The sequence below is a fragment of the Kogia breviceps genome, chromosome 7, assembly GCF_026419965.1.
Source record: "Kogia breviceps isolate mKogBre1 chromosome 7, mKogBre1 haplotype 1, whole genome shotgun sequence".
Lineage (NCBI taxonomy): Eukaryota > Metazoa > Chordata > Mammalia > Artiodactyla > Physeteridae > Kogia > Kogia breviceps.
The window spans coordinates 6,272,226-6,295,031 of NC_081316.1; the positions used below are offsets into that span (position 1 = coordinate 6,272,226).

The following is a 22,806-nucleotide window of genomic DNA, read 5'->3' on the forward strand; positions in this document are numbered from 1 at the left end:
GCTGTTCCAGGCAGTGCTCTCACCCTAAATAGCATGGAAGAATAGACTTCAAGTGTCCGAGCTTGCAAAATCCTTGACTAACCATCTTCCTTTGTTTGCATCAGTTTTTGAAAGACATAGATAGATAGATAGATAGATAGAGATTTATGTATAGATAGATGATCATTTCTAGAAAAACAAATAGCTTGCAGATGAAATTGAAAAGAAAAGATAATCTTAGGTTACCTATTTTCTTTATTCTGATTATTTCCTACAAAAGGACAAGAGAGATCTTTTGCCCTGGTCTGTATGACAAAGCATAACAAAATTTATGTCAGGTTAATTTCTAGTCTCCTCCCAAAACCCCTCAAAAAGCCTCTTTATTCCTCACTCCTAGAAATCCAAATAATCCAGTTATTCCATCACCTTTATGGATTATTATAATTTTACTTTCACTGAGTTAAATAAATGATTGAAGGAAAAATGAATTTTTTCCTCTGAGTTTCAATGAGTTTGACTCTATCGAAAATTACCACCTTAGCATCTCGTGTGGATTGAGCTTTATAGACGTGTACTGAGTGAGGCAAAACAACCCCATTTTAAACGATGTGACTGTATTTAGGGCTTATGGTCCCCTGTCCCACTCTCTTTGCTCCTCAATGCACACTGATTATTGAGGGGAGATATCTATTTGAAATACCACAGGATCTTTTATCCAGTTCTCATCAGTGTTTGATTTAACGTGACATCCCCAACAGGCAAAAGGGCAAGATTAGATGATGCCTGATGGTCTGTCAGATAACAGACTTGGAGCAGTTCAAGGTGGGTATTGCTTCCTTAGCAGAACTAGTTGGAATTAGCCACTTTAGAGATGGCTTTTATTTAAGAACGTGTGTGTACTGTCACCGATGACAGAACAGAGACTTAAAAGATATTATCAAGAAAATTAGATTCCAAGTAGAGAAATTAGAATATGGCCTGTGTAATAGGGAATTACTGTTAATTTTGTAGGAGTGATAATGGCATTCTGGTTACGTAGGAATATGTGCTTACTTTTCAGACAAGCACAGTGAAGAATTTGGGAGTGAAATGCCATGATGTCTATAATTTCCTTTAGCGCATCTCAGCAAAGAAAAAAAGAGAGAGAGATGAAGCATATACGACTAAATGTGAATAACTATTAACATCTAAATAGAAATGATGTATGCACAATGTTTGTTATACTCTTTCTACTTTTCTTTGAAATTCTCCATCATAAATAGTCAAAAAACAAAACAAAAAAAACCCCAAACAAATAAAACCCCCTTGGGATCCAATATTTAAAAGTTAAAAAAATACCACGCGTTTTAATAAAATAAAATCTTCTTGAGATAATATTTTGTGTGCCTGTTCAAGAGGGGAGCATGGACTTAAAATTTCTCTGGACTAAGGGCAAATTTAATGTTCTTAGGTGGGGCTTTAGTTTTTAAGAGTATGGTTAGTAACACAAACCAGTATAAAATGAAAATCCTGTGCAAAAATAGTATTTAATGTTTTTAAAGTGTATTCAAAATTCTAGAATTGAGCTACAAGAAAAGCTCAGTAAACATTAAAAAATGAAGACGTGTTCCTTTTTATTTACCTAAGCTAATAGATGAAAAGTTTGGGGTTCTGACCTCAGGGCAAGGTGCGATGTTGCTTGAAGAAGGTCGCAGAAATAAAAAGGTTTGAGGAACTTGGATTCTTGGGTGAGAACTTGAGAGGGAATCAGGGTAGCCAGTATCACCGTATATGATAACTGCAAATCTGATGCTGATGATATAAATTATGAAATTATAAATTATACTGAGATATTTTATTTTAATCATCTTTAGAATTACCAGATTTATGTGCTTCTTAAAAATGCTTCTTTTAAAAAAAAAAAATGCTTCTTTTATCTTTTGAATAGTAATTACCTCAGTAGCTGTTTTCTAACCAAGTAATGTAATAACTTTTTGGTATGTTAGTATAGCATTTGTTTCTCACAAAATGCGTGTGTGTGTTTATTTATTGCCATGAGGACACAAAAAGAAAATATACCTACAGTAGTGAAGGGATTGTTTCCACGTAAAATTCTAGAGTGCAGAGCTCAGCTTCAACTGTGCTGATGTCAAGCCCTTTGATTCTTTGCTGTACGCAAATGCATGCCTGAATCTACTGTTATCATATTTGATACTTCACGTTGATTAAAAAATATAAATATTACCTGCACAACCCTTGCAAGCGCGTTTTGTTTATACAGGGAAGGAGATCTTTCCTTTTGAATACAATTTTTTTTTTTTTTTTTTTTTCAGTTTGTACCTATAAAATGGGCTCATTTTCAAGTATGGGGCCTCTGGTGAGAAATACATTTCACCAAATCAATATCACTATTTGAAAAGACTTTAAACCTATTCTGAACATGGTGGTCATTTTTAATAAACAGGAAGCCTCTGGTAAGCTTGCTCTTCCAAAAACAGACACTGCTGACTTACTGGTTAGCAAAGCCCAGCTGTGCACCAGGAGGTGAAGACAGGCAAAGCCAGACTCCTTGATTCCCTGGAATTTGCCTTTTAGCAAGAGCTGTGTGGCTCAATAGCTAACGCCCTGAGCTAAGAAACACAAGACATGGGATATTTTAAAGTCTTAAAATTTAAGTGTGTGTCTGAAGTTTGCCTTGCATTAGTAAATGGTATTTTTTAAAAAGAAGTGTGGTGCATTACTCCTGGGCTCCAGTCCTAGATTTTTCCACTAACTTCTGACCTCAGTGTGTTCCTTTGCAAATTGAGAGCTCACCCATTAAATAATTGCCGATGTCTTTTCAAGCTATTTACTCTGTGCCAGGCACTGTTTTGAGTGCTTTACATTAAATTTCTTTAATTCTCACAATTATAAAGTAGATATTCTGATTATGCCTAATTCATCAATTAAGAAATTAGATATTCTGAGGTAATCAAGTACTGGGTAATCAGAGGATTTTAGAGGTGGGCGGGCCCATGGAAATCATTTAAGCAGAAAGGCAGGGCATCATAGTGGTTAAGGGTGCAAGCTCTGTACCCGGAATGTATGGTTTTCAAACTTGGATCCTTCACTCATCAGGAATACATCTTGGACAAATCACTTCACCTTTGTTTGCCTCAATTTCTTCATCTGTAATATGGGGACGATAACAGAATCTGCATTAGAAGGTTGTTAGGATTAAATGTGCGGTGCTTAGAATTAGTCGTCTGCCATCTAGGAAGCTGTCATGAATGTTATAAATGATGAGGAGGATGACTATGATGACAGTAGGGTAAGTAAACACTATTGTTTTACTTAGAAGAACGTGTCACTGTTATTAAGAGATTCTCAGTTAGGTCAGAAAAGGGCTGCTGGTGGCAGTGATAGTCTTGATGGGAAGGATAGAGTTAACATTATTAGAGATACAGATGGTTTCTTAGAGAAAGAAAATAATTAGTTTGAAGAAGCAAACTGTAGAGGGGACTGGTAACCTAGAAAGGCAGAAAAATTGTGTTATATTGTAATTTAGCAAAAAGTTTACAGAAACACAGTGACAGCAGTAACACACACAGAAATGAGGCCCAAATTTGGGTGCTTATATGGAGTTGGTCCAGTTTCTCTGTATCATCATAGACACATATAGAATGTTAGAGCTAAATGGGACCTTGGAGATTGTCCTGTACAACCTCCTCATTTTACATTTCTATGAGAGTAGACTTTGAAGAAATTCGGCCAAGATTGCAGTGCATCGAAGCCAGGGAAATTTGTGGTATGTTTAAAGGGGGATTTCAAATAAGAATGAAGGAAAAGAGGGGGGAAGTTTCTTCAGTTTTAAAATGACACCCAGGTAGCAGATAGAGAAGTCAGTGAATTTTCCCTAATTAATTGAAAGAGGGAGGGAAAAAAGGAGGGAGGGAGGGAGAGAGACAGAGAGAGAGAACTCTAATTTTATGCCAAACAGTGGTAGATTGGATTTGCGGTTAATGTTTAAAAGCCCATGGTAAAGAAAATTCTTTTTTTAAAGATTATTTCTAGGAACTTGGTTTCTAAAATGAAAAGGAAGTTTGGGGGAGAGTTTGGCAGCATCTATGGTTGCAGCAAATGAAGAATCAAGCCCGTTTGCAGCTGGTGCTGAAACTGGTAAGCAGTTAATGTTAATCTGTTACTGTTTAGGATGAATATATCTTGGCTTTTTTAAAAAAATTACTTTTAACTAAGTTTGAGCTTAGTGCTTTCTTTCCTATAATGGAGTGTCTCAATAGGATCTAACGAGTCAGATTAATTTGGCGTGGAGTTCTGAACAGGGGAGGGGCAGAATCCTCCCAAAACGCTAATAAGGCTTTGCTGAGTTTCCTTCACAATTCACTGAGCCAGGGGTGTGTTGGAGGGAGTTTCTCCGAGGGGTTTAAAGGCTCCCCACTAAGCTTGCTCCCCAGTTCGGGGAGCGTTGGGTCACTGAATGAGGACTAGTTTGTCTGTTTACATGGAGAAAAAGAAGCCAATAGCACTGAGGCTGAAGGCAAGATAAGATTTTTATGGCTCTGAACCCACTTGTGTATTCTTCTTTATAAAAAGCATTGGGCTTCCCTGGCGGTTCAGTGGTTGAGAGTCCGCCTGCCGATGCAGGGGACGCGGGTTCGTGCCCCGGTCCGGGAAGATCCCACGTGCCGCGGAGCGTCTGGGCCCGTGAGCCGTGGCCGCTAAGCCTGTGCGTCCGGAGCCTGTGCTCCGCAACGGGAGAGGCCACGACAGTGAGAGGCCCGCGTGCTGCAAAAAAAAAAAAAAAAAAAAAAAAAAAAAAAAAAGCATTTACCTACCATGTCAATATTTTAGAAAGAGGCTTTTAGCCTGGCTCTTTTTTTTTCTTATTAAAAAAAGAAAAACATTGCTGTTATTTCTGACCCTCATTGCCTGCACTGTTGTAGGGTTTGGAGATACTGGAGGCCGTCCATTTGTTCCCGTCAACCTCACCCAACGCCACAGCCCACCGCCATTGCTGGGAGGCTTCAGGAAAATGGGTGGAGCTGAGGAATAGATGCCAGGTTAGTCTAAGTCTCTCTTCTTTTGGCCTTTTGATTCTGCCTTCCCTGGCTTCTCCCACTTCAGCGTCTGCTCGCTGTACTGAGCCAGGGAATGAAGTCAGAGATGAACAAACCGAGGCACGCTGTAGCTATATATGCTTCTCTTCAATCCCTCGGGAGCATACGACTGACAAAATGAGAGGCAGAGCTCAAGTTGTTAGTCTGGGAAGAGACCCCGGAGGTCACGTTGTTTCTGACCTAGAAACTGGTTGGGTCCGTGAGCGGCCAACTTTCCTACCCTCAGAGGAAACCTTTGCTTTGCGCGTGCATATTATACCACAAAGTTTACATCCTTTGGAAAAAAGGCTTAGGAAATTGAAGATAGCCTAGGGTAACATGAGGAAAGGAATTTTTTAGTGCTGTGCGTGTGAATTTTAAAAACTCTAAAGCCTCAAGGTAGTTTGAGCAAGATACTTTCGGTGATGTGAATAGTGGCCTCTGTGGTTGGCATTCTTTCTTGTGGATCTAATTCACCTTCGCTCGCCAACGTCATTCATCCATATGTGAGTCCCAAATGGATGTCCTGGCGAAGAACAGGAAATTTCTAGGGTCTGATGACCGAAAGCCCACAAGTCTCTAGTGGGGAGTGAATTTACTTATGTTTGGAGTATGGAGAGGTACCATTAGCCAGACTGTGATACATGCATCAAAACCCTTAAAAGAAAATTGGAATATGCTCTAAAATGTTGGGGAAAGAAATGTCAGACAAATCTTGGTGGTGTTTAAAAAAAAAAAAAAAAAAGCTAAGTGGGGTATGGTTGAATCATATAGAGGGAAGAATTAGAAACAGGTCTAGGAAAGGAAATTCGGGGAGAAACAGCATAATTAACACTCATTAATACTCAGTTTGAAATAGTAGATCCTTATGTGAAAATAAGGGGAAATGTAAGGGATCTGAACGTTTTCCAAGCTGAAGGTAATTTTTCTTTGGAGAGAAGGCATGATGTGAGTTAATGAATGTAATCCTGAATTAAAGTGGAGACAAAATTATGAGCACAAAGAGGAAGAGGGGGGAGCAGGATAATTGTTTTTAAAAATTCAGCCTAAATCCTACTCTGTCTTATTAGAGTATTCGTATTTCTGCCTTAGAGTAGGTAGTGTTTTACACATCTCTTTTGGGAGAAATTGATTTGAAGTTAGAAAAAGCCTTTTGAAAGAAAGTTTAGAGTTCGGATTTTTTTCTTTCACATATTTATTTGAAATTTAGACTATAGAAACTATATATAAAGGAGGCATTATTATGTATTAGAAAAATCTTAAAACAGATATAGTTAATGACTTCAATATATTGAAAGAGTATTAAAACTATTGAGCCATATGCATAAAAACAAGAAAAATCAATGGCAGAATAAAATGCAGAACAAGTAAGTATAAGAAACTACTACCTTGTGGTGGTTCTGTGATAAAATTTAAACTGTAAAACAAGATGATTTTTTAATTGACAGCATTGATTTAATGAAATTCTATTTAGGCCTTGCTCTCTAAAATTAAGACTAAAAAGATTCAAATATCCATCATCCTATTATGATTTTTTACAGAGTAGAAGTGATCATAATCATTAACCTGTACCTTTTTCATTTCCACAGGAAAATGTAAAAAGTCTTATCTCCAGACAAACCTTGAAGATTCTTTTTGAAAGTGAAACATTTCATCTTTAGGTAAGGAAACGTTTTCCATTGTTTATCCATCTGTTGAAAAGAGAGCATTTCGATAAGAGAAAAGAAGTAACATGTACTTAAGCTTTGCTCATCCTAACTGATGTCAAACATTATGAAGAGGAAAGAAAGCAAGATTTTTTAAATTAAATAAAACAAATTAGTTGGAAATTTTTGATTTAAAAAGATCAATTGGTTGGAAAAAAATGAATGCAAAATTGTTTTTGCACTTTCTCATAGACTGACATGATAATAGGATTCCCATCATCCAGCTTTTGTAAGTATTTAAGGCATAAAATTAAAATTATATTTAGCAAAATCAGAAACTAGAGATTTTTCGGACAACTAGAATATTCCTAAACATAAATGTAAACGTATACGGTAATAAAAAGTAGACTATTTTGAAAAATTTGAAAGACCGGTCACTGCTTTAAAAGCAGGCCAATGAATTAAAGTTAATTAAGATTTGAGAGAGAAGCTTAAACTCTGGGATAGACTCACAATATTGCTTTGTAGGGTTATAACGTAAATATAACCAATTAGTTTAATCAGGCAAGAACCTGTCCTTTGTGTGTGACCTCTTTTCAGTTTTTGCTTGTGTCACACTGGTAATGTCGGAAAAGAAAAGACAGACTAACTTTTTGAGCAAAAAAGAATATTAGCAACTCATTCTGGTTTTGGCAGTAATTCTATTAGTGCAGTTTACTTGCATGAACAGTATAAATTATGTATATGAAAATCAGATGTTTTAAAGCAGATAAACTAAAACTGCAATTAAAATGTCTAAACAAACATTTAGAGATGCATTCAAGTATTTTATGAAGTTAAAAGGATAAAAGAAGTAGTTACTGAAATTTTATATAGAATCTGTTGTAAGATCTGCAAATCTGTACATTCTAGCTTTGTCACCAATACCACATTTGGAAAAAGAAATAGATTGCAGTGTTTGACTTCTATTAACATATATTCTCAAGAATAAACAAGATTTACCCTGATTTTAAATACATTAATACCGTTACATGTGAATATTTTTAAAAAATCATAGTATAGAGGTTTAGATTTTTAAGAAATACACGTAAAAATTCATGTGATAAAACAGAATCTAAAACTTTGGGAGAAAAATACTAAATTTTTGGTATGAATTTGAAAAATTCATTTCTATAATACATTTGTTATATTATAAAGAAACTCACGTTAATATTAAGTATATAGGTTAAGACTTACTTAAATTACTTAACTAGGATATACTAAACTTCTAAGTTATTTTTAAAAGAAGAATTATGGTAACCTAAAAAAAATAAAATTACTTCTCTTTTAATCTTTAAATATAGCCCTTTAATATACCAATTTTTAAATCTTATAATTTGAAAGATAAAAGCAAAGCAAAGAAAAAAATGATTAACCTCTTAATGGAAAATCTAATCTCATAGCACTGAGAAGAGAGTTGTAAGCATGTAATACATATACGAGGAGATAAGTTTCATTTCTGACTTGTATCTTAGCCTTTCTTATGAATCATATATTTTAACATCAGAAGAATAATATATAAAATATGCATTAAATTCTTATGGTCTGGCAGCTATTAAAAAATAGGGGGAAAACAATGCAACTTCTTCTACCTAAATTCTGACTGAAGTGTTAAGTGAAAATTAGAAAAATACAGAAGCTAAAATAGTACAATGAACTAAAATTCAAAACATATATGTATGTATAATTTTTTATGTCTTGGTATGTAGCATTTATCTTAACTGTTAATGAAACTACATACAGTAACATGAGTGAAAAAAAATAAATGATGGAGAAAGATTTTCTCATTGTAGTTTACTAGATCAAAACATTTACTAATAAGCTAAATGTAATATTAAAAGATACGTTTAAAATAGAATATTGTAGAATAGAGTTTTGCTGATGTATCTTTCCAAGAAGGCTTTGGGTTTTTGTTTGTGTATTATGATTTCTGAGTTTTGTGCTTTGAAATTCAGGATACATTTTGAGTGCCCTTTCAAATGGCAAAATGCTCCAATGGAAAAATCAGACATTGTGTACATTTTATTTTATATTTGGGTATAAGAAAAATAGCAGATACTTTAGGAGAATTCTAGTTGTTGTTTTAGTGTATGCGTCAAATACCAAACAATTATTGTGTCTGTCAGTCAGTTACACGTCTGAGCAATTTAGTTTGTGTAAGTACAGCTTAGACACTTAATTTATATTGATGATACAGTGATCTCTAAATGTGATTGTCATCTTTACTGAAATTATGGGCAATATATTTAAAAGAAATGTCCTTTAAACCTTATTTTTAATTACAATGAGGAAGACTTTAAAGGAGTTCTTTCGTGAGAAAAAGATGCGCTGTGCAGGTTTCTGAAAGAATGAAGTCTTCGTTTATTTTTCAGATTATATTAAAGTGTTTCTTTACCTTTTGTTTGCTGATATTTTAGTCAGAAAAGAATAAAGCAGCAGTTTATGCTATATCTGATTGTCTATCCATAGAAGAGAAAAGGGGAAGCAAAGTATGTTGGCACATGAGGTTTTCCCTTAAAAAAAATTAACTTGAAATTTAAAAGATATATTGCCCATAACTAATTTGTCTTATTAGGACTTATTTAGAGTTGCATGAATTTCCTAGTCAAATAGTTGAGGAAATTCGTCCTATAAAATGGAGAGATGTAGAACATTGTGGTCAGTTACAAGATAGTCTTTCTCTCTTGATTCCCAGAACTTGGAAAACAGATTTTAAATTAATAAAGTTGAGTACCAAACGCTCTAGGCTATAATAATTCAGAAAAACGCCAGAAAATTATAAGGGCGAAGGGGAAGATTAATTGAAGTTAAACGTCCCCGTAAATGATAAACATTTGGCACTGTGAGGAGAGCTCTGGAAATAACAAAAAGTTCTCTGTCAGGGATAATTTTCTGGGCAGCTGAAGTTGTCTGTATGATAAAAGAAGGCACCGAGATAGCATAACTGTAGCTGCTTGACAAAATTTCCAAAGTTAGTTTCGGACTGTGAGGGTGAAAGTAAGTGCAGCTATTGGGAGTTGGGAGGGGGAGAGGAGAAGGGCTCGCCAGCCCCGGCGCCACGACAGGGTTAACCGCGGCGCCGCCCGGTGCACCCTGGGAGTTGTAGGCCGCGAGCATTGTGGGAGTTGTCGTAAAAGTCCGTTTTCTTGTGATGGCCGCCGCCGAGGCACGAGTTGGGGTATCCTGCTGTTCCGGACGGCTTGGGGGGCTCTCTGTAGCGTTAGAGGGCCCCCAACAGCCCCCAGGTTGCCAAGAGCCTGTTAGTTGTGTGCTTGGGAGGTGGGAGAGCGGCCTGACGGGTTAATTCGGGGGCCTGCTGTCGTTAGATTGGCCGGGGGAGGGGGGGGCCTCTGGCGGCTACCGGCTTGATGAGGAGCCCCATCCTGCCGGACCCTGGTCGTCTGGCCTTGTGCCTTTGAAATACCTGTGTGGCTAGCGCCTGAGAGTTTTGGAGTCGCCTCTATTTTGTTGTGGTGTGTGTCCTGCGCCCCTCCCACGTTTCTTACAGCGCTCCACTCTCCATGTAGTCTGTGATGCTCACGACCCTGTTTGGGGTGAGGTTGGGCTCGTTTTCTTGGGTCTGGTGGGATTTGTGCAAGAGCTGGGATTTTGGAAAGGGTGGACAGCAGCAGCTTGGGTGTTGTCTCTTGTTTTAGGTGTAAGAAACTATGAGTTGTAAGCCTGTCGATCGTGAATGTGTGATTCCCTTTCTCTTGCATGTGGTGAACTTTGTCCGTGTTTGCTAATACTGTGAGGCAGTGGCAGGCAGTTCCTTCTTGTGAAATGCTTTTCTGCTGATTTGGATGTGTTCTTAAATCTTTGGAGCTCTCAGAAGAGTGTTTTGCAGCTGTCTGTAGAAAGGTATTGTGTGCAAAAATAGATTTAAAACAAATGCCAGTATCACAAGTAATAGCTTTAGTTCTAGGGAGCAAGCCTCTTTGGCTTCTCTGGTGCTCTGAAGTTGTTTGGGAACTTTTGGAACTGTTTGGGAATCAGATTTACTTTTACCTGTGTTACCCGACTCTTGACACAGAGTGCCTCTGCATGTTGGGACACTTTGGTCTTTGTTATTGGGTATTTCCTCAACATGAGGCAAAAGGAGACACTGTTCACTGACATGTAACTTCACGTATTAGCATCTCCGGATAACACCAGATTGCCAAGCAGGTCAGCACCTGCCTTACCTACTGCAAGAACTTGGACCTCACTGTTTCTGCCACCATGTGTTGCTCCATAAATTCTGCCTTATAGTCTGGTTGTTGTCTATGTAACTTGAGACCTAACTGGCCATGAAAAGCCATTTCTCAGACAAGGTTATTTAAAAGCTCCCCCCACCACCACCCCTAAGTAGAACTGGTGTCTGGAAAGTTCTTTCATTCCAGTTTGGTGAAGTAGGGGATTTGAAATAATGTACAATAGATGTTTTGGAAATCAGCTATCAGTTTTTGGTTTGGGGGGCAGGCCACATTACAGAAATTATAGAGAGAGTAAAAAAAAATTATGTTCCATTTTTTTCTTGGCATTTTGGAGCATCTAAAACCTGTTTCTGTGTCATTGCATTGGACCACTTTCATATATCATTAAAAAGCCCTTCGACGTTTTGTAATGAAGTAGGTTTTCATGATTTTCCTCGTCTGAGTTTGCTTAGTACTTGACTACTTGAGAGTATACTAATGGTAGAAAAAGTAGCAAAGCTGGGTGCGTTTGTGTGTTTCTGCTGAATGTGATTTTGGGTATAAATTGGTCGACTGATATTGTTGGCTTGCTAGTCACGTCAGTTCAATTCTGCTGCTGATGTAAAATATGGTTTTTTTTTTTTTGTAAAATATGTTTTGTAATAAATAAAGTTCTTTCCTTTCGTCTGACCTGACCCCAATGTGTCTCAGAATATTAGCTAACTTTCCAGTTGAAAAAAGATTGAGAAACCTACTTTTAAATGATCTGTATTGTCCACATTTGTTATGGTTTGGTGATGCAGTAGAATAGCTGGTGAGTTGGTTTTGTATCTTAGGAAAACTGGATGGCTAGAAATTGTAGATTTGTAGAATCATTCAAAACCAACCACAAGCACAATTTGCTTTGAAAGAAGATACATTAATTTTAAATTGCCAAGTTACCGTTGACTTGGCGTTGAGCAGAACAGATGGTTCATAAGAAAGTGCTTTGAGAGTGGATGGGTGTTTATAAGTTTAGAGATAAACTTTTCAATGCATTTGCAAAGAACCCTTCTGGACATTTATGAGTAGACACATCTCTTGACGAAATGGTGAGGTTTTACACCCAAGAATTCTAACATTTGGCCCCTGAGGGCTTTATTTTGTACTCTGCTTTCCATCTCCATCACTTCGGTTCTGCTGCTGGTGTAAAATGTGTTTTGTAATACATAAAGTCAACAGTAGTTTCAGAAAAAAGTACGGCAAAATCCACTGCTTTTTGGAGAAGATGATCCCTAAGGTTGTGTGTTGGATAGGTATGTCAGAAGCTGTCTTTTCGAAACTTAGGCTTTGCATGGTTTTGATGGAACTCCTTTCAATGACACATAAGCCAAAGGGTAACTTTCTTGACCTAGGTGTTCTAAGTGAAAGCCTTTGGTTCTGGTGTTCATTCAAAAAAGAGACACAAACTTAGTTCCAGATACAGGCATACTGTGTTTTACTGTGCTTCACTTTATTGCACTTAGAAGCTTTGGCGGGTTTTGTTTGTTTGTTTGTTTTAATAAATGTATTTATTTATTTTTGGGTGCATTGGGTTTTCGTTGCTGCGAGCGGGCTGTTCTCTGGTTGTGGTGAGTGGGGGGCTACTCCTCGTTGCGGTGCGCGTGCTTCTCATTGTGGTGGCTTCTCTTGTTGCGGAACATGGGCTCCAGGTGTGTGGGCTTCAGCAGTTGTGGCACACGGGCTCTAGAGCACGGGCTCTAGAGCGCAGGCTCAGTAGTGACGCACAGGCTCCGTGGCATGTGGGATCTTCCTGGACCAGGGCTTGAACCCATGTCTCCTGCATCGACAGGTGGATTCTTAACCACTGCACCACCAGGGAAGTCCAGTACCATTTTGCTAATAGCATTTGCTTACTTTGTGTCACCTTTTTGTAATTCTCATAATATTTCAAACTTTTTCATTATTATATTTTTTTATGGTGATCTGTGATCAGTGATCTTTGATGTTACTGCTGTGACTTGCTGAAGGCTCAAATGGGGGTTAGCATTTTTTGGCAATAAATTTTTTTTTTTTTTGCCTTGCCTCACAGCATGTGGGATCTCAGTTCTCTGACGAGGGATCAAACCCACACCCCCTGCAGTGGAAGTGTGGAGTCTTAACCACTTTCCACCAGGAAAGTCCCAATAAAATATGTTTTTAGTTGAGGTCTGTACATTATTTTTTAGACATAATGCTATTGCACACTTAATAGACTACAGTGTAGTGTAAACAGTACTTTTATATGCACTGAGAAACCAAAAAATTTGCATGACTTGCTTTATTGCGATATTCGCTTTATCACAGTGGCCTGGAACCGAACCTGTAATACCTCCGAGGTATGTGGTAATAGAATTCGGAAGATAACAAAAAATTAAGTTTTCATTTTATTTTTATTTATTTATTTATTTCGGTACGCGGGCCTCTCACTGTTGTGGCCTCTACCGTTGTGGAGCACAGGCTCCCGACGCGCAGGCCCAGCGGCCATGGCTCATGGGCCCAGCCGCTCTACAGCATGTGGGATCTTCCCGGACCGGGGCACGAACCCGTGTCCCCTGTATTGGCAGGCGGACTCTCAACCACTGTGCCACCAGGGAAGCCCAAGTTTTCATTTTAGATTGTAGCCAAAATTTGGAAGCACTTGTGGGTGTGGGGGGTAGGAATATCTATTTGAGGCTTTTTCTTTAGTCCTTTCTATTCCATTTCCCTTTGCTGAAAGTAAGCATCTCTTATTAATGTGTTTCTGCATCTGTGAACATTTGTGAGTGGCAAAACTGCATGTACAAGGCAACAAATCACCCATTCAGAATTTGGTCCTTATTTTTCATTTGCATTATTTGAAGAGGAAGAATTATTGATTGTACTTTGTGCACTTGTATGTGTATTTTGTTTTCTTCTGTTTAATACATTTGTTTTTAGATTGTGATACTCTTAAACACACAGTGTGTCTCCACCCCTCACCTCCACCTTCCTGAGAGAAAGAGGAAAGGTATTTAAAATTTTTGCATGCCTGTCAGTTTTATTTTCTCATTCTTCCTACATATATTTCTAGGACAGAATACATTATCTCTGCTCTGCTGGGCCTTATTTTTTGAAGTCAGAGTATTAGTCATATGATTTTTATGGGCAAGACACAGAAAACCAACAGTTACTTCAAAATACTGTGTCTAAATTAAAAGACATTAATTCATTTACATCTGAAAGAAAACAAGGTAATAGGCATATATCCTGCCACTTAAAGGATTCTAGCTATATCTGAAACCTTCAGAAGACCTTAAGAGGTCATTTTGCTGTGTTCTCTGCCTTCCTTGTTTTCTTTTTGTTTGTCTTTCTCCTTCAGTGTGCCTGTGTGCTTCTAGAACTTAAATGACATTTTTGTTTAGTTTGGAATTTGTTTTTCCAAGTTAATTTGCTTCAACTTTTAAAAACCATTTTTATCTGAAATATTTGTAATAAGGACATTATTTTAATAAAGGATACTTGTCATATTATAGTTTTATAATTAAAATGCTATGCATATTATATTTCTTTGTGCTGGGGAAAAATGAGTTAATAATTACCTTAAACCTGAGCACAAAGTGCCAGAATTTGGCATGCAAAAAATCCAGGACATATAGCTTTAGTTTGCTTTTCTGTTATTAACAGTCTTTAGTTAATGAAGAGATGGCATGACTTGTCATTTTCAGACAAGTCTTGCTTGAAGGCAATATTATTTCTTGCCTGACACGCTCATGAAATAAATATCTGTGAAAAGTTTTATTGAGACAATATTAGAAGTCCTTGAATTCGCATAATAGAAGAAAGCAGTTCTGTGTGTGTTTACTAACCAAAAAAAAAAATTTCTAAACTGCTTTTGTAGTTTGCTTTTTTAAACTCTGAAATAAATACATGTTTCTGGATTTTAAATTGTTTTTGTGTTTTTTTTTTGCGGTATGCGGGCCTCTCACTGTTGTGGCCTCTCCCATTGCGGAGCACAGGCTCAGCGGCCGTGGCTCACGGGCCCAGCCGCTCCGCGGCATGTGGGATCCTCCCGGATCGGGGCGCGAACCCGTGTCCCCTGCATTGGCAGGCAGACTCTCAACCATTGTGCCACCAGGGAAGCCCTAAATTGTTTTTAAAGAAGTATTTTTGAGGGGGTGAGGACCATACTGTCAATGAAGTTGTATTAAGAATGGGCAACTTTTTCTTTTTTATTTTAGCGTTAACCAAAGGTGTAGAGTATGTGCAGTTTATGAGGGGAAAGAAAAGGCCCATTGTATTAGAAAGTTACAATGAAGATATCAGGGCTTCCCTGGTAGTGCAGTGGTTGAGAATCCGCCTGCCGATGCAGGGGACACGGGTTCGTGCCCCGGTCTGGGAAGATCCCACATGCCGCGGAGTGGCTGGGCACGTGAGCCATGGCCACTGAGCCTGCGCCCCGCAATGGGAGAGGCCACAACAGTGAGAGGCCCGCGTACTGCAAAAAAAAAAAAAAAAAAAAGACATCAGTAATTTTAAACTTTTTGTGCCATTTGTTCTAATTATTTTATACAATTTTAATTTTTTGGGGGGGAGCGCACCACGCGGCATGTGGGATCTTAGTTCCCCGACCAGGGATCGAACCCACGCCCCCTGCACTGGAAGCACAGAGTCTTAACCACTGGACCACCAGGGAAGTCCCTGAATTTTTAATGTAATGGGATTAATTTAAAGGTATCTGTGAGGGCTTCCCTGGTGGCGCAGTGGTTGAGAGTCCGCCTGCCGATGCAGGGGACACAGGTTTGTGCCCATGTCTGGGAAGATCCCACATGCCGCAGAGCGGCTGGGCCCGTGAGCCATGGCAGCTGAGCCTGCGTGTCCGGAGCCTGTGCTCCGCAACGGGAGAGGCCACAACAGTGAGAGGCCTGTGTACGGCAAATAATAATAATAATAATAAAGATATCTGTGAAATGGTTTATTCTTTGAGAAGATCCTATAACATATGTTATTAATTTTTTGAGATATATAGATTTCAGTAATTTTTTCTTCCTAACAAAAGATTTTTAGAAGGAAACAGTGAAGTAAATGAAACTGTCTTATATTCTTCTACCTGAGGGGGAAAACTTGGAAAAAACGTCATTTTTAAAATGAAAAGTTTTGAGATTTGTAATATAAAATGCTTTTATAAATCAGGAAAAGATGGAAGGGCTAAGCCATGGTTTGACAACTCACAAAAGAAAAAAAAAATCAATAATGTGGCAGACTGTGTTTTCCAAAGTTGGCCACAACAGTATCTCCCAGCTCACATGTTCTTCTACAACGTGATGTTACTCTGTCATCAAAAGGTGGCATCTCTCCACTTTCTTGAATTTGGGCAGGGCCTTTGAATGCTTCACCGAAGAGAATATGGTAGAAGTGATGGTGTGCCAATTCCAGGTGTTGCTTTTACCTTGCCTGACTTCTATTTCCTGCCTCTTGGAAGCCAGCCACTACATAAGAAATCCAATTACCCTGAGATCACCATGTTGTGAGAAGACCAAGTCATAAAAATAGGCCCTGGATGGGCTTCCCTGGTGGCGCAGTGGTTGAGAGTCCGCCTGCCGATGCAGGGGACACGGGTTCGTGCCCCGGTCCGGGAAGATCCCACATGCCGCGGAGCGGCTGGGCCTGTGAGCCATGGCCGCTGAGCCTGCACGTCCAGAGCCTGTGCTCCACAACGGGAGAGGACACAACAGTGAGAGGCCCGTGTACCGCAAGAAAAAAAAAAAAAAAAAAAAAGGCCCTGGAGACTGAGACATCAAGTAGAGAAGCCAAGGAGCACCAAGGAAACTGAAGAAGTGAAGAGTGTAAGTGAAGTCATTTTGGAAATGGACCTTCCAGCCCCAGCTGCCTTGGCTATTATTGCTGTGTAAATCAGCGGAAATGCCCAGTGGAGCCCCTCCCAATTTTTGACCCAAAAATATGAGCAAAATAAAATGTTTTTTTCTAAGCTTCTGAGGTTTTGAGTGCTTCATTATGCATCAACAGATCACTGGAAAAAGGTACTGAGAAAAAAAGATTTCATAATTTATAATAGATGGCACTATTGGAGAATATATTTTCATGTCTATATCCAACAAGGAGCTAGTGTCTATAATACAACAAGGAATACCTAGTGGAATCTAGAAAAATGGTACAGATGAACCAGTTTGCAAGGCAGAAATAGAGACACAGATGTCGAGAACAAACATGGACACCAAGGGATGAAAGCAGTGGGGTGGGGGTGGGGGTGGGATGAATTGGGAGATTGAGATTGACATATATACACTAATATGTATAAAATAGATAACTAATAAGAACCTGTATAAAAAAATTTAAAAAAATACAAGGAATACCTAGATCATCAAACAAAAAATAAGAGACCAACAGAAAAATGCACCAAGGTTATAATCAAGCTAACAACATAGAAAGATAAGCCCATTCATTAGTAATCAGGGGTTCAGATTAAAGCCACAATATAATATCCTTTATATGCAGTAGACTAACAGAAATTAGAAGGATGGGTAATGTCAAGTGTTGATAGGGATGAGCGGATAGAAACCCTAATACACTGGTGCTGAGAGTATAAAGTGGTAGAACTATTCTGGAGATTAATGTGGCAGAATTTAGTCATATGAATATAGATCTTAATAAATTGTTTCTGGGTATGTGTGCTCAAGTCTTATGCAGGTCTCCAAAGAAACAAAAATGGTGGTATTGATATTGTTTTTGGTGGCAGTAGCTTAGAGTGAACCTGGGATTCTTAATCCCTTTGGGGAGATGGGGGAATAGGTAAAATATGGTGGAAGCACATATATAGTACTATGCATTACATAGAAGCAAAGGACTACATACACCCACCACATGTGCATATATTTTTTTAAATGCAGTGTTTAGTGGAAGTACTAATGAAATCGAAAACATAATACTATTGTGTACATTTAAAACACATGGACACAGAAATGTCTTACAAGAAAATATTCAAAAACATGTCAAACATAGAATGATATCCTAAGGACAAGAAAAATGTTACCCATAGACCAAAAAGGAGAGAGAATAGGAGCAGGAAATGAAGTAAAATGAACTAAATTAAAAGACCAATGATTGTGGTGTTCTGTAACCAAGGCATATGATCAAACTTTCTGTGTGAGGTCCAACAATCTTCCCAAGAAGAGAAAATTATTCTCCAGTAATCAAAGAAAGTAAGTTGAAAGAATAGAACTATTTTTAAAATCTGCCACATTTGGAGAAAAATGTTTAAATGTGATAAGTATTTACAAAAGTGGGTCAAACAGGCAGTCTCATATTTTGTTGGATATACAAAATGGTATGACCTTCATAAAGGACAGTATTTACCAAGAGTCTTAAAAATGCTCATGTCATAACAACAATAATTGTAAATTGAAATTAAGAAACAAAACCATTTAACTAGCACCAGTAAACATGAAATACTTAAGGATATATTTAACAAGGTATGTTCAAGACTTGTATGCTGAAGCTGCTGAGGGAAACTAAAGAATACCTAAATAATGAGAAAGATACCATGTTCATGTATTGGAAGACTCAATATAGTTAAAATTTCACTTCTCAAATTGGTGTATCTCTCTCTCTCTATATATATATATAAATATATATGTAATTCAACAGGCTAAAATTTATATGGAAATGCAAAGGCTCTAGAGTAGCCAAATCAGAACACTCTCTGATTTTAAGACTTTAATTTTTGGCCATGCAGCGTGGCTTGCAGGATCTTAGTTCCCCAACCAGGGATTGAACCCAGGTCCCAGCAGTGAAAGTGCCAAGTCCTAACCACTGGACCACCAGGGAATTCCCAAGACTTTAAAACTACAGTAACCTAACTGTAATTTTAACATAATGATAAATAAATCATTGGAACAAAACAAAATGGAGATGTGCACATGTAAGATAAAGTGACTTTCAAACGAAAGTGCCAGGGTAAGTCAATAGGCAAAAATAATCTTTTCAACAAATGATTCTGGTACAGTTGGGCATCCATATGCAAAATGATGAGACCTGTTCCTAGCCTCATACTATACTATACACAAAGATTAACTTGAAATGGGTCATAAATCTAAACATAAGAGAAGAAACTCCTAGAAGAAAACAGGAGAAAAATCTTTGTGATCTTGGTTAATGCAAAGAGTTTTTAGATAAGACAAAAAGAAGGAAGCGTAAGAGAAAAAAATTAATTATATTTCATCAAAATTAAAAACTTCCTCATCAAAATACACCTTAAAAAAATGAAAAGGTAAGACAAAGACTGGGAAAAAATATTTGCAACACATCTCAATAATTGCATTTCTAAGAATTTAATGTAATCAGAGATGTGTATAAAAACGTACTAGTATTTGTTTCAGCTTTATTTATAATAGCTGAATACTTGAAACAACCCAAATGCCCAGGAAGAGAATATCATTTAGATCTATCTATGATATATCCATATGTGGAATCTGTCAAGCCGTTAAAAGTTATATAGAAAATATGACTTGGAAAAATGTTTACTATTTTAAGTACAAAGGCAGATTACAATATAGTATGCACTCTAGCTTTTGCTTTTTATTTTGATACTGGGTTAATAGAATACATTGTTCACTATCTCATTGATAAATGAGGGGCAAGTGGGATTTTTGTGGTATTGTGCAAATGAGATCTGAAAATCTGCTACCTCCATATGTATTTTTTTCTTCTCATCAGAAATGGAAGAGATTAAAAATTTAGAGCAATGTTCTTTAGCACTAAGGTAGACCAAGTTCACCATTTCCTTTTACTATAAAACGAGGATTATACTCACTCTGAAGGATATTGACTAATGTTTATAAATCCCCCAATTGATCCCCTTAGGTTTGATTTATTAAAAATCTCCCTAAATTTGATTAAGAGGACACTTACTTGTATCCCAAATCAGAAGAGAGTTGAAATGAGACTATAACAAGGGCAAAATTCTAACTAAACATGGATTCTCAGTACATTCCCTGGAGTATGGAAAGGGTCAGAACATCTCATCCCATCTATAGCCTGTATGTAAAATTTCCCATCTACTGGTTGAGCAGCCCCAGAGCAGGAGTTCAGGACCACTTAGACTATTGAATATTTCCACCTTGAGGCAGGGAAGGTAAAACAGGTCATCTGATAGTGTTTGAATCTATATTAAACAGGGAATAAAGAGACTGTGAAGGTCTTTGATTAGTCTCTATCTTGGTGTCCCCAAATTTTCATTTCATGATTAAAAGAAAGAATGGATTAACTCCAAGATCTCCAACTTTGCACCTCCAACTTTGACCAACCCTAGAACATCAAGGAAGTTATCTAAACAGGCAAAAGAACTATTAAATAATTGTATATATATTTTCAGTATCAGTTAATTTTTTGAAAGTAAAGTAGAGAAAAGTGGTAATGTTCAAACATTTTAAGCCATGTCTTCTATATACTTGGAAATCTGTACTCAAAAATTACAATCTTGTCCAAAAATTGTTTTTGTTGTCTTCTCTATAAATTTGCAATTAATTGGATTTTTTAAAACAAGGTCTTTTATGTTAAGCCCAGATTATTAAACACTTTGTATGAATAACATATATTCTCCATTTGGATATCAAGTCTTTTTCACATTCACATTTAAATGATTAAAATATCTCATTCATGAAATGATGAATGAGCAGTTTATTTATGAGGAACGTGTGAAAATATTAAAATTGGGCTCTTTGGTCTCTCTACAAATTCAAACCAAAAAGAGACCTATGTTAAGAAACTTACAGAAAGAGTGAGTACTCATTCATATCTTCATTAAATACACATATATAGGGCTTCCCTAGTGGCGCAGTGGTTGAGAGTCCGCCTGCCGATGCAGGGGACATGGGTTCGTGACCCAGTCTGGGAGGATCCCACATGCTGCGGAGCTGCTGGGCCCGTGAGCCATGGCTGCTGGGCCTCCGTGTCTGGAGCCTGTGCTCCGCATCAGTAGAGACCACAACAGTGAGAGGCCCACGTACCGCAAAAAAAAGATATATATACACATATATAAACATACGATAAAGTGAAGAATATAGTTATAAGATAATGCTGGATGAAAAAAAATCTCTAAGAGACAGTGTATGGATTGGGAATAGAAAACAGCCCTAGGAAGTACTCACATGTTGCTCAAAGGTTGTTTCTCCCTAACAAAAACTAGAGTTTTGTTACTGAGTCCAAGCTCGCTCTGCTTGCTGCATGACAGACCAGTAAATTGGGAGACGAGGTGTTGAGGCAAGCAATAGCGACTTTATTCAGAAAGCCAGTCATCCAAGAAAATGGTGAACTAGCGTCCCAGATGTACCATCTTATGGGGTCTGGATGCTAGCTTCCCTTATAGAACAGAGGGGGAGGAGGTGAGGAAGTAAAGTAAAAAGGCCATAAGTCTTGCAAAATGTCTCCTGGTTTTGGCCAGCCTGGCTGGAGGGGGTGTGTTAATTTCTTCTTTTCTGCAGCCATTCACAAGTGGGCAGAGTCAGGGTGTTTCCCTGTGGGCTGAACAAAGGCACTTTATTTTAACATTCAGGCAGAGGGGCAGGGTTCCCTGAGGCAGGCCATTATGTATGCCTATAGCTATAGACAGAAAAAAATAATGGAAAGCAAAGGTCAAAGTAAAAGAAACAGATCCAACATGGAGTCAGATTTTGTTCTTCCCTGTTACAGTTTCATAGTTTTATTTTCAGATGATTTGTGTCAGAGCTATTGTCATTTGCACCTCTGATTTTCATTTAATACAGGTATGCTAAAACCAAGAACAGTTTTTTTGTGTGTGTCCAACTATAAATAAAGACCACTTGCTTCGTGCTCCAAGAAGAAGCTATTTCACCATTAGGATAATCACATAGTCTTTTTTTTTTTTTTCTTCTCTCTTCTGTTATTCACAAAGTGGAATGTTGTTTTCCTAGCTGACTTGGTTTACACATGTTTCTGATGATTTCTTTATTTGTGGTGAGTCTGGTTACTGATCTTACATCTGTCTTTAGCAACTCACTTCTAGTAGTTCTTTGTATAGTTAGCTAGATATCTATTTTTGCAGCTGACTTAAACATTTTTTCCCACGTAATCCTACTTTCTTGTTTGCTTTTCCTGGTCATTAAAATGTTCTCAACTTGATGAATCTTCCACGTATGTGTGTTTGAAACTTGCAAAGATAAAAATGGTATGCGGTGTGTGACTTAGTGGTATTATAGTTTTAAAAAGAGCTGTTACCAAATGCAAGTTCGTGTGCCTGACTAACGTAGGAGTTGGGAGCAGAGAAATGTTTCTTGCAAAGAACATAAAAGGAGAATGTGGCTCGAACTCAAAAAACCAGAACTCTCGGGCTTCCCTGGTGGCGCAGTGGTTGAGAATCCGCCTGCCGATGCAGGGGACACGGGTTCGTGCCCCGGTCCGGGAAGATCCCACATGCCGCGGAGCGGCTGGGCCCGTGAGCCATGGCCGCTGAGCCTGCGCGTCCGGAGCCTGCACTCCGCAACGGGAGAGGCCACGGCAGTGAGAGGCCCGCGTACCACAAACAAACAAACAAACAAACAAACAAAACAAAACAAAACAAAAACCAGAACTCTCTAATGGTTTTGTTGCAGGAAGGGGTACCCCTTCCAGGGCCTGAGAGTGGGCTCTTGTCTAACACTCGGAAATGAATCGTCTGAGGAGACACATGTGCTGACAAAGCAGGAGACTTTATTGGGAAGGGGGCAGCCTTCCCGATAAAGCAGGAGGGTGAGGGAACCCAGGAGCACTCCTCTGCCATGTGGCTCGCAGTCTGGGGTTTTACGGTGATGGGATTAGTTTCCGGGTCGTCTCTGGCCAATCCTTCTGACCCAGGGTCCTTCCTGGTGGCACACACATGGCTCGGCTAAGGTGGATTCCAGT

The 22,806-nt window shown here is 38.3% G+C and overlaps 1 long non-coding RNA gene across 2 annotated transcripts in view; it reads left to right on the forward strand.

Annotated features, from left to right (window-relative positions):
• The window catches only part of LOC131760137 (uncharacterized), a 91,393-nt gene that overhangs the window by 59,468 nt on the left and 9,119 nt on the right, over positions 1 to 22,806 (forward strand). The window contains exons 3-6 of one of the 2 annotated variants that reach the window (XR_010841225.1): positions 4,001 to 4,116; positions 4,902 to 5,018; positions 6,644 to 6,715; positions 12,986 to 13,206. This is a non-coding gene — a long non-coding RNA (uncharacterized lncRNA). Of the gene's footprint in view, positions 1 to 4,000; positions 4,117 to 4,901; positions 5,019 to 6,643; positions 6,716 to 12,985; positions 13,207 to 22,806 lie in introns of those variants that run through there. The other variant, XR_010841224.1, reaches the window with a different exon arrangement.